Source organism: Zophobas morio, unplaced genomic scaffold (genome assembly GCF_036711695.1).
Source record: "Zophobas morio isolate AGI-343-1 ecotype UQ-CSIRO unplaced genomic scaffold, CSIRO_AGI_Zmor_V1 ptg000024l, whole genome shotgun sequence".
In the NCBI taxonomy this organism is placed as follows: domain Eukaryota; kingdom Metazoa; phylum Arthropoda; class Insecta; order Coleoptera; family Tenebrionidae; genus Zophobas; species Zophobas morio.
Window position 1 is genome coordinate 344,671 of NW_026972129.1, and position 19,286 is coordinate 363,956.

At 32.6% G+C, this 19,286-nt stretch overlaps 1 protein-coding gene and 1 long non-coding RNA gene across 8 annotated transcripts in view; both read right to left on the minus strand.

Annotated features, from left to right (window-relative positions):
- Positions 1-19,286, minus strand: part of Dscam2 (Down syndrome cell adhesion molecule 2) — a 956,598-nt gene that overhangs the window by 166,321 nt on the left and 770,991 nt on the right. The gene's annotated exons all lie outside the window — the stretch shown is intronic.
- LOC135135560 (uncharacterized) lies at positions 9,288-10,114 on the minus strand. Its single transcript, XR_010281600.1, has 3 exons — positions 9,899-10,114; positions 9,466-9,686; positions 9,288-9,403 (listed from the first exon to the last, which is right to left on the minus strand). It is a non-coding gene; the product is annotated as an uncharacterized LOC135135560 (long non-coding RNA).

Consider the following 19,286-nt stretch of genomic DNA (forward strand, 5'->3'; position numbering starts at 1 on the left):
ATAATAATCAAACTAGGTACCTGACAACTTAACTTATGTATGAGATCAAATTCCAAGACAAACTGTGATCGGAGGGACTTTCAACTTCGTTAGGGCAACATTTAACCCACAACAAAACTTAAGAAAATTATATGGTGTAGTACCGTAATTATCAACTTAGCTCTTTTTATCTAATGTATCATTAGCAGATGGAATGTGTCAGCTTATTGGCTGCTTGGGGACGTTTCTTCGAAGTGTTTATGTAATCCTAGAAAATCATTTAATAAAACGCTTAATTAAACAGCATCGGCTATTACAAACCTCACTTGTTATCACTCTTGCTATGTTAGCACAGAACAATCACGTGTTACTCTAAAAATTCCTCAAAAGCACAAAATACAACACATTCACTTTTTCTCCCGCCAGTTATCCCGTGACGCGTCTACTAAAACATAACCTAAAACCTAACCAAACAAAATAATTACCAAAACTTCTAGAGGTCCGCAACCCGTAAAACAGCAAATCGTGATTCAACTTAATATTTGAATGACGCGCCAAGATTTTCCTTTTTTCCCCCCACTTATGGCACTTCCCCCTCATCCATCTGTTTGTATCCAATTACTGAATCTTTGTAACACCCCTAGTGGTACATCATGTCTCAGTGTGTGATTTGTAACAAGGATGTTAAAGGTAGAAGGTAGTGATTGTGTGACATGTGACATTTGTCGTAAGAATGTCCATCACGATTGTGCTGGACTTTCTCGACTGGAAGTTCAATGCATACGATCTAATTCAGGAAAAATTCACTTCTATTGCAACAAGTCTGATATTGTATCCACCATAATTGAATTGAAAGCCGAAGTTGATGGTCTGAAAAAGGAATTAATTGATTTAAAAAACCAGCGCATCGAGGCCACAGACTCTGACCCACAGAAGAAACTATCGGACGACGAAATTATCGCTGAAGTTGAGGAAAGAAATCGCCGGGCAAATAATTTAATATTGTTTAATCTTCCGGAATCGAATGAAAATACTGGTAATTTGCGTAAAAGTGATGACCTGTCTCGATGTATTAATACGGTCCTACCTGATGATAAAATGGATAATGTTTCAATTCTGTCCTGTATACGATTAGGTAAATACAACGCAGACAAAATCCGTCCTTTGAAAATTATATTCGGGAATGCTCAACAAGCCCTGGGAGTTGTGAAAAGCTACAAATTTACCAACAACCTATATTTGAATCGTGATTTAACTCCACGCCAACAAAATTTGTCATACCTGGTTCGTTCAGAATATAAACATCGAAAGCAACAAGGTGAGGTAGATATCGTTTTGAAATACTATAATGGCATACCAAAGATTGTGAAAAAGCAAGCAAAAAATGCCTAAATATCCAACAGTCAAAATTCAACTTAAAAATAGCCTATCAGAATGTCCGAGGATTAAATACAAAAGTCCATAGATTTTATCCCAATGTCATTATTAACAACTCGGACGTCATTAGTATTACAGAGACATGGTTGAAAGATGAAGTGTTAAGTAGTGAATATTTTAGTACCAACTATAATGTTTATAAGACCAATAATAAAGGTAGAGGTGGCGGTGTATTGTTAGCCGTAAGAACAAGTTTTAACTCAAATCAACTACCCCTGATATCTCCTATATCGACTGTGGATCTTATTGGTATAACACTGAAACTTAATGAACAGATTAAGACCAATATTATTAACTTATACTTGCCACCTGCTTCGCCTGTTGAGCATTACGATGATATTTTTGAATATCTAGAAAATAACTGTGTCTTATCTTCTAATACTCTGATTATGGGTGACTTTAATATTCCTCAGTACTATAGACAAATGGTTCTTGGTGATAATTTGAATAATCTATCTGGTTCTTGCATTAGTTTACGTGATTTTATCAATATTAATAACTTAAAGCAGAGCAATCTCATAACAAACGTCAACTCTAGATTGTTGGATTTGGTTTTAACTTCAAACAACCTGAACTGTATAGTAACTCACAGTGACAATCCTTTGGTACAAGAAGATCGACATCATCCTTCACTATCTGTTACTCTTGAATTTTCTTCTGATATAAAACTACGTAAATTTAGCACAGCTGATAACGGTCTCAAGTACAATTTTCGTAAAGGTGATTACATTGGGCTATATGATGAATTATGCAGGAAAGACTGGTCTCGTCTAATGTCATTTGCAAGTGTTAATGATGCCTGTGAATGTTTTTATGGCGAAATTATTTGATAAATTCATACCAAAGTGTCCCATTCAAAAAAAATCATATCCAGTGTGGTTTTCACCTTTTACAATTGATCTTACCAACAAAAAGCGACGTTTGTGGAAGCGTTATAAGAAATATCGATTTGATAGGGATTTAATCCAAGTAAACTCTATCAGAAAACTTATTAAATCCAAAATTAAGAACGAATATGCGAGGTTTGTAAATTTGGCCCAAGATGATATTAAAATGAAGCCAAAAAACCTGTGGAAATATATTAATTTAAAAAAGAATCATACAAGCATCCCAGGCAACATGTTTTTTCAAGATGAAGAGTTATCAGACCCTCAGGATATAGTGAATAACTTTGCTGTTTACTTCAGATCTGTATTTGTTAATGATGATTTTGACTGTGATACTGTACCGGTATGTGATAACATCTGTGATCTGACCAACGTCTTACATAATTTTGTGATATTTACAGTGCTGTGAAGAGAATACAGTCTAATTTTACTATGGGTCCTGATGGCGTACCAGCATTCTTCGTTAAAGATTGTGTATCGTGTTTATGTCAGCCATTGTGTTACCTCTTTAATCTCATTGTTCGTGATGCTACTTTGCCAAATGCTTGGAAGGTAGCTAGAGTTGTTCCTGTGTTTAGGAATGGTGACCGACATAACATTCAAAATTATAGGCCTATAGCAATAATTTCAAATTTTGCGAAGTTGTTCGAATCCATCTTATCAAATATATTATATTCTCATGTATCGTCTATAATAATTAATGTTAATCAACATGGATTTATGAAAGGTAAATCGACAGCTACCAATTTATGTGATTTTGTCCAATATGTATCTGATTCGCTTGAATCCAAAACTCAAGTTGAGGTGATCTATACTGACATGTCCAAAGCTTTTGATGTGGTAAAACATTCTCTTCTTATTAATAAACTTAAGTCTATTGGTTTATGTAATAATTTGTTAACTTTATTTAAGTCTTTATTAAGTGATCGGAAACAGTTTGTTGAATATAACGGTTTTAGATCGCACACTTATATTACATCCAGTGGCGTAACGCAAGGATCGAATCTAGGACCTATGTTATTTGTTATTTTTTTCAATGATGCATTAGCGCATTTTAATTGTCGTGTTTTTGTTTATGGGGATGATCTTAAGATAGCTAACTGTATCTCAAATAGCAGTGATTGTGTTCTCTTACAAGCATACCTAAATAATTTCAGTATGTAGTAGGTGTAGTAACAATGGTCAAACTATTAATGAGGGTAAATGCAGAGTAATTACATCTACCAAATCGAGTTGTACTCCGAAATGTCAATATACATTAAATGACCTTGAAATTATTAAGGTTAACGAGATTAAAGATCTAGGCATTATCGTAGATTCTCAACTAACCTTTGTACCTCATATACGTCATATTTGTGAAAATGCTACTAAAATGTTAGGTTTTATTTTCAGAAATACATCGAATTTCACTAACATTGAGGCGCTTCGTGTATTATACTTCTCATTTGTTAGAAGTAAGTTAGAATATTGCTCTTCTATATGGGACCCTTATTACAATATTCACATTACTACCTTAGAACGCATTCAAATAAAATTTTGTAAACGTCTGTACTTCATTAAATATGGTAGATATTCTATTAGATCAATTCCAAATGATTCTCTATTATGTGATTTTAATCTGAGGTCGCTGAAAGCAAGAAGAATATTAGCTAGCGTAATATTTCTGTTTAAACTAATCGATAAAAAAAATTTATGGTGATACTTGTTGTACTAATATTCTTAATAAAATAAAATTACATGTACCACGTTTAAACTGTCGTCATCCGGAGAATTTTGTACTAAGTTATAGTAGAACTAATCAGCACTAGTCCAGTCAAATTAGCGATCAACCTCGGAATGAGAGATAATAAGCTGAATTTTCGTATATACCTTCATTTTAGCGTTCTAAAAGTTGTCTCAAAAGTCTCATAAAATCTCGTGTCTGCGTCGTAAGTTATTCAAGGTCAAAGGTGAAGAAAAACAGTTTTTTGTGATTATCTCGGTTTCTATTGCTCCAATGATGTTAACATCTATTATCGTAATTGTAGAGCACAAAATTTGGGACAAATTTTATTTGAAACATTTTTTCATGCGCTCAATCGTTTTTGAGATAGAAGGCAGTGAGCGCGCAGCGCTCATCCATACGTACTGTAATGCGATCAACCGTGAATATCTGTGAATACTACCTTTAATTTTGAATAATTTGTATTATTTATCAGTTAATACATTGCATTTAATAACATTTTACATATTTTCAATACAATGATACTTACCTACTTTGTGGAATTAAAAACTCTTTAAATGAAATACTTATTGTATGTATATCTTAATTTATTGAAAGTAGATTTTAAGTAGAAAAATAATTAAGTACTTTATCTTTCAAATGTGTAAGTTTTTATATATTAGATAATATATTACACTTGTTATATTATTATATATCTAAAAGTTATATTAATTTTTTCATAGTAAAAATTTAAGGAAGTAAAACGAGTTAATGTATTTTAATTTTATCTTTGTTCAGTACCTGTACATTTCTTACGATTGAAATTGAATTGCAGTGAAAATCTAGAAATCTTTAATAATTTAAAGAACAAAAGTATTAATTTTCTTCTTCTTCACCGTCATCTTCTGGACGTTCGGGAATTTCTGTTTCATCGTTATCATCTTCGGTGCCCTGAATCGTTGTTTCCAGACCTTCCAGTTATAATCACGATAAAAAAATAAGTATTTAAAACCTTACACATTTTAAAGATATAAATAAATTGAGATATACAGTAAATATTTCATTAAATGCGTTTTTAATTACACAAAGTAGGTAAGTATTATTCAATGAATATGTTGAAAATATGTAAAATGTTTAAATATAATGTATTAATTGATAAATAATACAAATTTTTCAAAATTCAAGGTAGTATTCATAGATATTCACGGTTGATTGCATTACAGTACGTATGGATGAGCGCTGCGCGCTCACTGCTCTCTATCTCAAAAACGATTGAGCGTATGAAAAAATGTTTCAAATAAAATTTGTCCCAAATTTTGTGCTCTACAATTATGATAATAGATGTTAACATCACTGGAGCAATAGAAACCGAGATAATCGCAAAAAACTGTTTTTCTTCATGTTTGACCTTGAATAACTTACGACGCAGACACGAGATTTTGTGAGACTTTTGACACAACTTTTAAAACGCCAAAATTAAGGTATATACAAAAATTCAGCTTATTATCTCTCATTCCGAGATTGATCCCTTTTTTATCCTAAAATGACTGGACTACACCTCCATGCGCCGATTAATAATATTTGCCGCTCTTACAATATCATGTCAGCTAGTATTGATATATTTATTTATCATCCAAAAAATTTTTGTCATCAATGTAAAAATGTCATTTCTCTTTAGTTCAATATTTTAGTGTATTCACGTAATACAGGGTATTACACGAATGAGTACGAGCCTGACTGAATTGGAATTGCAACCCACAATACACCGTCCAAGCTTACATGGATATTTTTTTAAGTTTTATCAATTCTTTTTTCAAAAATAGACATAGTGGGCAATTTTGACTTCAGTTAACTTTTGACAAAAAACGTTAATTGATTTGAAATTTCAAAAAGATTTTTATTAACATAAAGAAATTGTAAAGAGCTGATCGTTGTCCGTAATCTGCGGGCTTTAATTCTTGCACTAGGTCAGGTCAAGTCAGGTAGGGATGAAATTTGTTGACTTTCCAAATCCTGTTGACAGAGGCTACACTAACACACACTGCGGCTGCCACTGTTTTTTGAATCACGTGAAGGTCATTTTCCACCATTCCTAAGATAGCAAACTCATTTTCGGGGCCGGTAGCTGTTCTCCGCCTTAGTTTTTTAATTGGTGGTCAACTTGCTAGATGCTTTTCTCTGCAGATAAAGTTCCACATACATTCTAGCTGCCAAAGAAGCGTTCTTTTTACATTGCCCATAAATGATAGATCCGTTTTATCGTTATCTGAACACATTTCAAATGCTGACAAATAGTGACATTTCTAACGCCCGGATAACTATGTTTAGCGCTATTTGAAATTTAAAAAAGACATCCAAGTAAGTTTTGAATTCGTATTTTGAGTTGCATTTTTAATTCTTGCAGGCTCGTACTCACTCGTGTAATGCCCTGTATGTACCAGTTGCTTAAATTTATCTGTAAGTGTATTTTTTAATTTGGGTTGTTATAATTTATATTGTCCGCTCAATATTAAATAATTTAATTTATGTTATTCTTACATTAATAACACGTAAGAACAAGGAGTTGTATGTTGTATGTATCCTCGTAGACTCTTAAGTCTGTTGGATAATAAAGTACTTTATTAATATTATTATTACGTGCGTGATAAATAAACTTAGAAAACTGCTAACTATGAAATCGAGTATATACTTAATTATTTAATAAACTGCGATTGGGCATTTATCTGCTAATTAAAATGATTAAAACAACTAAAACAATAAAAAACCAACAATTCAGTGGATCCTGAGAAATTTCCACTGATAATAACAACTAAAATTAACGAATGAAAATCATGCACTTAAATCTACGATAACTTATGAATATAAACATGTAAAAAGAGAGATAAATGAATTTTTACGTTCTTTGATTAGCTCAATACGCCGAGCGCAACACTTGTTCACGAGAAAAATTAACGGTTACGGTACAGTTAAATACATGCAAAAATGAACAGTCATAGTCTTTAAATGCAGCTAAACATTGGGAAATAAATGCGCCAAAAAAAGAGTGAGATGATTAAATTAAAATAAAATGAGAGGTTTCCAAATACTATGACAAAATAATCAGAGAACGGATTCATATTTAAACGGCAAAATTCAACATAAAGTTATCAACTGCAAGAAAATTAAATTAAAATGCGAAGATGCGTCGTAAGTCCGTTTCCTTATATGGTAAAAATATGGGAAGCTGATGAAATCCCAGTTCCGGGGATGAAGTGGGGATCAGTCTAGCGAGAGCTAAGATGAGTGTGCGTGCACAGACGCACTGCTGGGTTGATGACGTAGTAAGTTTGAAGCGACGGCGTTCTTTGTTGTTTTTTATGCGTCTGCGTTTCGTTTACAGCCGTTTTAGTATGGATACAATTTCAGATGAAAGTAATTGCGATTGGCGATGTTTATGGAGTATTATTCTGTATAAGTTTTTTGCAACGTCTGGCAAGCGCAATGTTATTTGCAATTTGCGAATACGCGAATTTTGCTCCTGCATTCGGGGATTGGTGGTTGAGTTTGTTTATCTATTTGAATGGTACTATATGCCGATTAGGACATGCGTGTTAATTAATTAAGATTTGCAAATTTTCGAGTTATGTTTTGGGGATTTGTTATTCGTCTTTTTAGTTACAATTTTCCCGTGAACGAATTTAGTGACGCGGGTCGTCACACAATGTAACAAACGTGGTGTTAAGACATTGAGAATTGCTTTGTCTAACACAAGATTGGCTTCTAATCATCCAGTAAACAGAATAATGGAATTAGGTAACACATTTGCCGCGTTTGGTTCATTTGATCTGTTTTCTAGTTCCAAAACTCTGTTCAGGAAAAAAAATTTCAATATTCTAAAATAATAAATTTTGCTCAGTAAATTTTAGGTATGTATTATGGAATTTCCATCGATATCCATTGAGTAAGTATACATCACGGATATTATGTCCATGGTATATCCATTGTATATCCTTTATAAAATATTTTTTGCAAATGTACAAAATGAGTGAAAAAGAACATTTCAAAGAATTTTACCATGACAAAAAGTCGTAGCATGTATTTTAAGCTTACAAAAGTGATCATCCATTTGATCTCCATGCCTAAATATTCCATGGCGTATTTCCAATGGATATCCACATAAGAACATTAGTGTTATTACAATTTTAATGAGTTGATAAAACAAAACATAACCAAGTTTTTGCACTGATGTTGATTTTGTGATAATGTATTTGATTTTTGACTTGTCAATTTTTAAATTATAATTACATCATCCGGAAAGGGCGCTTGCGCATAATTCGCGTTTAAACGAGGCACGAATCAACCAACAGCTACACACCAGTCAGCCCAGTGTGTGACCATACACGATATAACACGTGGAATTCTGTGTTTTGCCTTTCGCTTCCCGCCTTTTACCATTATAGAAGTGTATTATTCTGCAAGGTACTAACCAAACTATTGTCTTTACCGGTGGTAAGTAATGTTGAAATAAGTGTTTGCAACGTCCTACAAACGTGTTCAAACTTCGTACCCGTGACACGATTGATGACATCACTCATTTTTGCTGTAAACAGTCAACTGAATGGTGCATAACGAAAATATTTTATTATCGTTTTCGAATTTTAAACAGTTGATTTCTGTTGAGGCCGAAATTAGCCAATAACACGTGACGTCATGTTGTGGCGGGAACTCAGCGTTTGACAAGCGCCGTGAAACTCCGTAAGCGACAATGTTAACATTTTCGCATTTTATTTAAAAGTGTGGATATTTATCTAGAAAATAAACACGTCAATAGCTTCTTTCATATCTTTTCTGTGTATCAAGGTGTTTTTTTTGGCGATTTGAGTTTAGAAATACATAATAACAATAAAAATACAGAACGCTGTTTTGGTCTGAATTCCTCGTCACCCAAAATACATCCGTGTGTTTTAAGGGGGTAATCGGAAATTAATATTTTCGTTTGAGGCTAATGTGACGGGTTTAAGTAAAGGTGTGTGATTTGTTTTTAAAGTATGGATAATTTAAGTAATTATGCACGATGTCTTTCCGTCGAAGACAAACACAGATATGTATAAAAGTTAAACAATTTAAACGGCCTAGATCCTTATACAATGAGTGCAAGTGATTTTAGTTTGTGTTTAGACGATGTCCCTACCATAACAATGAATACCATTCTAAACTTTTTTATTTTTAGAGTAAGTAAAATAACCCACAATAAAACTCGTGCCTTCAAAAGTCTAGAGACTTTTATTCAATTTTCTCTTTTTTAAACAACTGTGTCTTTCAACATTACAAGTATTATGAGTGGATTTATTTTGATATTCTAAATTTTGTGATGGAACATAATCAGGATGATCCACATCCGACAAATCTGCAGGTTTACCTAAAAGAGTACCAATGTAGTAATTTGTTAGAAACTGTAAATCTAATAGGTAGGTATTGTACCTAAAATAAAATGATCCGAACAAACATAGGAATACTTTACTTTGGCTTCGTTAAATCCACTCGTTTCAAGGCTTTTAACCAAAGCTTCCGCCTTTTTCCCCATCCTGTATATATTTACCATTATTGTTGCTAATTGCTGCGAAAGGAATATAAAATTTGTCCGCATTTCTGGTGCTTCGATTTGCGCAACCCACAACAGCACAAAATTTAGGCATTTTCTCCTAAAATACAAAATATTATAATATTAAGATGCCAGTGTATTTAAAAAACATTGATGTACATTAACAAAGAATTAATTTGAAAAACAAATAATATAAGATGCAGCGAAGTTAACCTGTACATCACATTGGAAAACATTATTTTTTAAGCATATTCAAACGTTATGGTGCGTTTTACAGATATCTACACAGTCTAGAAACTGTAACAAACTTACCAAATTATAAAAACACAGTTGACACACTCTCAAATTTAAATGAATTCCGAAAATATTAGCATTGACTCTTATGAGAAAACCGGCTAGTTGTCAAACGCTGCCATCTTGATGACCTCGGATGACGTCAGTGTATTTGGCTAATTTCAAGTTAATGAATTTGCGTTTTTATATTTTACGTAGTAAATAGTGGATTTTATTTTATTATAGGTTAAGCAATGATATCGGTAAAATCACTTCCGCAGCCAGGTGCCATAACTCTAGCATCAGAATTTTACGTTTAAAACTGAAAACAAATAACTGAGAATACACAAAAATATGAAAAATAAATCCAAAGCTTGACAAAATCAGCGAATAATAAAAAAAAAATTGGAAATTAGTTTACTTCTACTTGAAAATAAGTCTGATGATTACATAAACTTGCGCAATTGTTCGTATGAAACAGGCAGTGAATGTCCAAATTGTTTACTCCGCATACTAAATATAATATACACGATGATAGCACCGAAAACAATTTGAAGTCATTTGTTAGTATACATATATATATGTTTTGCAAATGTTTTTATTGGAAGTCAACCATGCTTTATTTTCAGGCGCGATATTTAAGTCGTACTGGAGGGGAATCGCCTGAATTAATGGCCAAACAGTTAATGTATAAATTAATGATTAATATCCTAGGGCAAGAGTTGAGCTGGGAAGGGGCTAGGGGTAAAAAATCATTCAAACGCACAAACGTATCTGAAGCCATGCTCCGTAAGTTATCTTTTCCACAAAATTACTTTAACTATCTATCTAATTGTGTATTTAGAAGCAATTCGTCTCAATAAAAGAACACAAGATGCTCCAGACGATATAATAATAATATTATTAATATTGTTAAGACCCACCACTGACCCGGAAATGACCGGCAGACTCAGCAGCGAACAGAAATATATTCTTTAAGAAGTTTATCTCCTTATCCAAAGTGCCAAAACCGGCTGCGGTACTACATCAGCAATATTCAGAAGGGTTGAAACATCAGTACTGAAATAATTTGAAAAAAAGGGCTTAATTGATTGCACTAGAGTATTTAAAGAAATTGACTCGTCTCCTCAAACGATAAGTCGCAAAAGGCATTCGCTTTTTCCTTCCTGTTTAGAACTATATGAAGTTTAAATCAATCAACTATATCAATATCAAAATTAATAATCATCATGCAGTAAATACAGTATTTTCCCATAAAACTTCATCATAACAGATCGTAGACCTACTGGGTAAACCACGTTAGAAAAAACGCGCCAGGTACACTACCTCACAGGTGGTGTGGAAATGTGTGCATATCATGCAGAATGCAACTCCTTCAACTTTTAGAACGGCGATATCTTAGAAATGGTGATTATTAGGGAAAAAAGTATAAGAACCAGTTTTGTAGATAATTTGATGCTCTATAATTTTTGTCTGAACTATATTTTTGATAAAACTTACCGCTTTGGAGAAAAATCCAAAAAAACAAAAATTTTGACCTTTGACCTTGAATAACTTTTAGCACACATGGGAGCTATGGGGACTTTTGACATTTTATTTTATGTCTACTGGTGTACCCAAGGTCTCTAGCAAAATTCAGCTCTGTTGGAGTTTTTGTTATTTCATCACTATTTTTATATCTATTTTGACCGGACTATACGATGAGCACGCATAGTAAGTATGCTATACATAATTAAATAAATAAATAAATAAATATAAGTAAATAAATAAATAAATAAATAAATAAATTTATTGAAAATCCAACAGACCATCGGTCTTGCAGGAATAATTAGAACAAGAAAAGTTTGCTGCTTAGCTGCTTAAACAATATAAATATACGATACCTAAACATAAAAATCCAAACCAAAATACAAATAAAACATTAAAGTAACAAAAAGAAAAAAAATAACAAAAATCCAAATTAAGCTATTTATAAGAAATCTAATTACTACCAACTATCACTGCACGCTTGCAAGTATTATAAAAGATTTTCATATTACCACCAAAAAAATCAACTTCATTGCAGATGTTATTGCAATTTCTGCACATATTCAACATAGGCGAAAAAAATTGGTAATTTGTTCTAGAGATAGGTACCGTAAACACAGAAGCATTACGGCTGCCTAGTCTATAGGTACATGAAGATAGATGTCTTCTAATAAACTACTACACTGTATTAAATTATGAATCAATTTAAAAATAAAAACACAACAAGCAATTTTCCTCCTGTTATATACGGATTCTATGTTAACCAGAGATTTCTTAGTAACCTAGATACGACTATGGGCAGCAAAGTGTGGAACAACATGTATGAAAATAGTGTCGACATACTTTCAGTTCTCTGTCTTTCTCTTACTCGTTGTAATGTGCACTACATACTAGTGTTATCTTCTTCTAATTCTAGCGACTGTTAATACTGGTTGATAATTTGGCGCATTGATTTAAAATGGTATAAAAGAGAATCATAACTCGAGTTTTTTAACAAGTGGCAAACGAAAAGTTTCTAAGCAATCTCCAAAATGATTTGTAATGTTAAGATTAAAATATTACACGGACAAGATCGTTGGAATAAATTTGACTGTCGACTGCCCTTTTTTCGTACTTTTTATCATTCGCACCATTTCTTGAAAAATGACATAATACAATTTTCTTATAGTCAAAAGTTTTTATTGCCACGAACGTTTCTAACATAAATAGAGAATCGTATTGTATTTATTTGCATGCAGAATGTTAAGAGCTTAAAACGAAAAAGAAAAAAGACGTACAGCTGTGGTATAAATGTATTAACATTATTATTAAATATTGGTGATTTAATGTAATCTTAGTTACTCATTATTAAAGAAAATGTATTTTACTATAGTCTTTGCCATTTCTATTGAAACACCACCTGTTGATTTTGCCTAAAATTGAGCAATTACTAGCAGTTTTCGGTTGATTGACAACGGCTTTTAGTTAGAAAATTGTGTGAATATGAACGTTGCCAAATTTACGATCAACAAGTGGTGTTTCAATAGAAATGGCAAAGACTTTAATTTACTTCTATTTTCGCCTGTTTTGAAGCAAAATTTACCAGTTTTGCTTCGTGATGCAAGCGGACTTTTAAATACATTTGCGTTATTGCCTTCATCAATTGTATTTTGTGATTATCTAGTAATCCCTGAGAAATGCAATGATTGTTCATGTCGGGATTATTAAAAATCTTTGTAATATTTTTGCGAAACAAAAGAATTATTAGATCTTTCTTTGCATACAACACACACTCTATAACCCATTTTTAGAAATTCTATGCAATTTAAACTTATAACCGTGATATAAATCTTATAACCTAAGAAATCTCTTAGAACAAACTAACAAACACACAAACACCAGCGATTGTATGAATTAAGAACCGACTTGCGCTGGCAGAATTTAAGGGTTTACTGCGCAAAATCGTAAATTGCTAGGTTTAAACAAAGATCTACAAAATCATACTCCTGCGTTCCCATGCTGTAAAAGAAGATGGAAAGCAAAACGCATAGTGTACATGTTGGCCAAGAACGTATGTTCGCTTTTGCATAGGATCACCGTATCTAGGTTACTAAGAAATCTCTGATGTTAACACAAGAATATAAATCACAGGTACTATACATAGATGGCGGGTATGTTCTATACTTTATATAAAAGATATGCTTACAGAATTTGTACACCCTCTATGGAGTATATATGTACATAATAATGAGAACACCATACAACACTCGCAAACTCCAATCTAGATCTTATAAGAGAATTGTACAAGGATAGCAGACAGTCTACATTTTCAAAGCCAGTAATATTACGTTTAAGAAAACCCAACATCTTCATAGCATGCGAACATATAACTTCCACATGTGGAATAAATGACAAAGATTCATTAATGATGACACCTAAATCTCTGGTTTGCCTAACTCTGGAAATGAGATTACCATTGATTCGAGAAAGCCTTATACTTCACAATCAAATTAAATATGTGACACAAAGGTATGCTAAAAACATTTACACAGTCTTTCATAACAAATGACGGTACTTCATCATGACCCATCGTCAAATTATTTTTAAATTTCCTCACAGCAGCTAAGATATCACATTCTGTTATGGTAAACTGATGCAAAACACGTATATTATCACAGACCATATCACAACTTGTTAAATTATCACACTCATCCTCAACAAATACACTACTAAAATAAGATGCAAAGCCCTGCACTATTTTTTCGGCAAAGTTAAATTCAACACCATCGTATACCATACTTCCGGGAATACTGGAAGTATTTCTCTTCATGTTTATATAAGACCAGAATTTGGAAGGACTCGTTTGAAGATTTACTTGTGTTGATTTAATAAAGTTATTATATTCCTTACGAACCTCGTTTTTAATTTGCTTTCTCAAAAAATTTACCCTCAAAAGATACATATTCAAATCAGACTTTTTGTAACTTTTCCAATTATTGTTTTTTAGACGAATCATTTCGATAATGTCTTTAGAAAACCAAGTGCAGTCAAAGTTAATATGAACAAAAAATTCCAGCTACTTGTATTAAAAATTTGTAATTAATTATTTAAATCCTTACAAAACGATATATATATATGAACAAACAGTTTAAGAAAAATGAAATTTTTAAACAAACTGGCTTCTTTCATGCAGTTAGTCGCCAAAATAATGAACGTTATTATTATATATAAATAATATTTTAGTTGAATGCTTAGAATTATCTACATACAACTTACTAATGATTTATGTTGAAAAAATTCAAAAATTTTGCTATGTGGCTAATAGCTTCACCACAGTAGATCAGTAACGAAACTTCAGCAATATTTGCGGAACGGGTGTGACCTTGGCAGCCCGTTCCCGGGAAACATGAAGATTCAAATATTTCGTAGCATTCGTATGTGATTCATATAATACTAATAATTGTACACAAAAATAAAAATGGTTGGCATGTACTAGTGACATTGGTCATTTTTTTCTTTCTTATAAATTATTAATATATTCAAGCAAAACACTTTTATTCAATTTTGACGTTTTAAACTGCGTTTATTAAATCCTTAATAAGTCTAACAAATAAGTTGTTATCCACAAGTGAATTGCAAAATTTTTAATTCACTCTTAATATTTTTAAATCACTCACAAAAAAATAAAAAACAACTTCAGGAACATAAACATTTTGCTTATTATTTTTAATAGTTTTAACAGAATACGATTTGTTTACAATTTTCACTAAAAGGTTGCTGCAACTAAATTAGTATTATTTGGCTCTGTGAGGCGTCAATTTGGGAATCGCATAAATGCCACACTAATAGAATTCCAAAGAACGTTTCAGAAACTATTTACTACAGATTATTTCGATACAAGTGCAAGAACCAACTGTGAAACACTATTTTATTTGAAATGAAAAATTTGCTAAGGTGTTCTTTTAAACAAACTTCCACAACACATCTTCCCTGTATTCAGGCCTCTTCAACAATCATTAAGTGATGTGAGTTACCGGAAACTCACCTTGAAAGAACACAACTGTTTATGGTATGTTTGTGGATACTCATTAATACGAAAATTCTTGCACCACCACTTCTGCGAAGTTTGTGTGAACTTGGCACATTCTTACGAAGTGGTATAGTAGCCTGCATAGATATTGTAGCCGTCCATAGAGTCGAAATTTGCGAATAAAAATAAAATAAAACCGGTTCAAACGGAGCCGACGGTGGCTTGCAAAGTCTGACGTCACTCTGGCACACGTTGCACAGAGACGTATTTAATATTAAATGTCATTTTTTCCGTTCCGTAATTTCTGAGCTGAATCTCGTCAATAAAATCGAAACTCTGTTCACTGTACACAAGTTGTGGTATGGTATATTCATCGTTGCGGAGGCAGGTGGAGCGAAAAACCTAGTCATCTTAGCAGCAAACACGCCTATAAACTAGTCCACGTGGACTGTTTGTTTCCTGTCATATTTTAGTTTGCTTGAACCAATTGTGTTGCACCAAACGGTTATTACACTTGTTGAAATAAATTTTCAAACTTCCATCTTTCTCTAGATCATCGGTTTCGTAGCTGTGTGACAAATCGTTTGTCGTAGATAGAAAATAGTAAGATTACAGTGACCCTAAGATTTTGTGCAAACAGCCTTAAATACACCCCTGTGTGATATGACGCGTGCCGTAGTGACAGAACTTGCAAGCCGTCGTCGGCTCCGTTTGAGCCGGTTTTATTTTATTTTTATTCGCAAATCTCGACTCTATGGACGGCTACAATATCTATGCAGGCTACTATACATCCTGTTTTAATTGTGCGACATTTTAAGGCGAAACCGGACGACCAAGTGTGCGAGAGAGACAAAACATACCGAAATTTATTTCACTGTTCATTTAAACAATATTTGGTATAAAAATAATTTTAAATGATATTCGTTTATAGTTATATCTTAGAAAAATTGGTCTAAAGAGTTTAGACAGTACTTCCCTCGCTGTCGGAAACTTGACGACTGCATGCCTATTAAGTTTTTTTTTTCTCATTACATTTTTGTAGTGGGAATTTAAAAAAAAATTGTGATGACGTCATCAACATTTTTGCAAGGACACGTATATCAGTTGGGATAGATGTAGTGTAATACTAAGAATAAAATTATTGTGTTCCCAAATTTTCGGGAAAATGAATTGGGTCGTTTTGAATATTGATTTCTTATAATCAATAAAATAACGAAACAATTTATTCACGTATACGGCGCCGGTGTGTAATATCTAGAGAGCGGATTTCTGTCGGGCTAGGCAAGGCCAAACTCGGTACGGCTCGCACGGGATGCGAATTCATTGCCGTTGCGACTGCACTTCGTTTATTTGAGATTAGAATAACGTTGTTTCGTTGCACTCTGCTGTTAATTCCCGTTCTCATTTACTTAGCCGTTTGATTAATAAATCGTTAATTATATTTATGGAATCCAGCACGTCCCCCCTATAATCGTGACGTAGCCCGACAGAAATCCGCTGTCTAGTAATATGAGGGGCAATTGAAAATCGTTTATGTATAAACATTCTTAATTTAAGATGACAAGCGTAACAGCATACGTGAGAGCCAAAGAGAGAAACTGTAAACAAAACGACCATCGGTTTTATTGCTTCGACTTCCGCTTATTATATAAAACATTGCGTTTTCTTTTAATTCTTGACGGTGAAATTCACAATTGGTTGATTATAAACATGTCTATTTCGCATTCGCGGAACCAAGTGACCGCATAAAACAAATGCAGGTCTGTAATGTTAAAGTCGATGTAAATAAGCGTGCTACTCTTATGTTTCAACCGAGTTTTTCCTTTAACAAATTTTGTGTCTACCAAATTGGGTTGGTTGGGGTGTAATACTAATAATAAGTGTTGCCTTTAATTTAATCAATAAAATAAATTGACTTCATTAATTTTTTTGAACCACCTCTTAAGAAAATCTAAAAAATATGAATGGAATGATAAATCACAAGTACAAACTCATCATATTTTTTGCATTTTAGATAGGATTTATTCAGCAAAATTTAAGGGTGACGTCATCAATTTTTTTAGGAGGGATGAACAAATACATTTTGAACAAAAGTTTACCATGCTTAGAATAACTTTAAAATATTCCCAAGATTTCAAAGCATTGGGTTTTGTAATTCCTGATTAAATCGATAAAATAAATTCACGCCTTCATTAATTTTTTTGAGTCACCCTGCATATGCAAATCCAAAAATATGAATGGAATGATAAATCACAAGTACACACTCATCATATTTTGTACATTTTAGATACGATTTATTCGGCAAACTTTTGAGCTGACGTCATCAGTTTTTTGTAGAAGATAACCAAATATATTTTGACTAAAAATTTATTATGCTCTTTATAACCTTACAACATCTGCAAGATTTCAAAGCATTCGGTTTTGTAGTTCCTGATTAAATCAATAAAATAAATTTACGCATTCATTAATTTTTTTGAGTCACCCTGTATATGCAAATCGAAAAAATTTGAATGGAATGATAAATCACAAGCAGAGACTCACCATATTTTGTACATTTTAGATAGGATTTATTCAGCAAAATTTTGTGGTGACATCATAAATTTTTTAGGGGGGACGACCAAATACGTTTTGATCAAAAATTTACCATGCTTATGATAATTTTAAAATATCTTCAAGATTTCGAAGCATTCGGTTTTGTAGTTCCTGAGTAAATCAGTAAAATAAATTTACGCTTTCATTTATTTTCTTGAATCACCCTGTATATGCAAATCCAAAAAATATGAATGGAGTGATAGATCACAAGTACAGACTGATCATATTTTGTACATTTTAGATATGATTTATTCGGCAAATTTTCGAGCTGACGTCATCAAGTTTTTGGAGGGGATAAGCAAATATATTTTGACTAAACATTTATTATGCTCTTTATAACCTTAAAGCATCTGCAAGATGTCAGAGCATTCCGTTTTGTAGTTCCTGATTAAATCAATAAAATATATTTACGCATTCATTAATTTTTTTGAGTCACTCTGTATATGCAAATCCAAAAAATATGAATGGAGTGATAAATAACAAGTACAGGCTCATCATATTTTGTACATTTTAGATATGATTTATTCGGCAAACTTTCGAGCTGACGTCATCAAGTTTTTGGAGGGGATAAGCAAATATATTTTGACTAAACATTTATTATGCTCTTTATGACCTTAAAACATCTGCAAGATTTCAGAGCATTCGGTTTTGTAGTTCCTGATTAAATCAATAAAATATATTTACGCATTCATTAATTTTTTTGAGTCACCCTGTATATGCAAATCCAAAAAATATGAATGGCGTGATAAATTACGAGTACAGACTCATCATATTTTTACAGTTTAGATAGGATTTATTCGGCAAACTTTCGAGCTGACGTCATCAATTTTTTGGAGGGGATAAGCAAATATATTTTGACTAAACATTTATTATGCTCTTTATAACCTTAAAACATCTGCAAGATTTCAAAGCATTCGGTTTTGTAGTTTCTGATTAAATCAATAAAATATATTTACGCATTCATTAATTTTTTTGAGTCACTCTGTATATACAAATCCAAAAAATATGAATGGAGTGATAAATGACAAGTACAGGCTCATCATATTTTGTACATTTTAGATATGATTTATTCGGCAAACTTTCGAGCTGACGTCATCAAGTTTTTGGAGGGGATAAGCAAATATATTTTGACTAAACATTTATTATGCTCTTTATGACCTTAAAACATCTGCAAGATTTCAGAGCATGCGGTTTTGTAGTTCCTGATTAAATCAATAAAATACAGGGTGTCCCAGAATTCGCGCCATTCCCGTGAATGACATGTTCCCTGTCCCGAACTGTGCCGTAATTCGCAAAAAG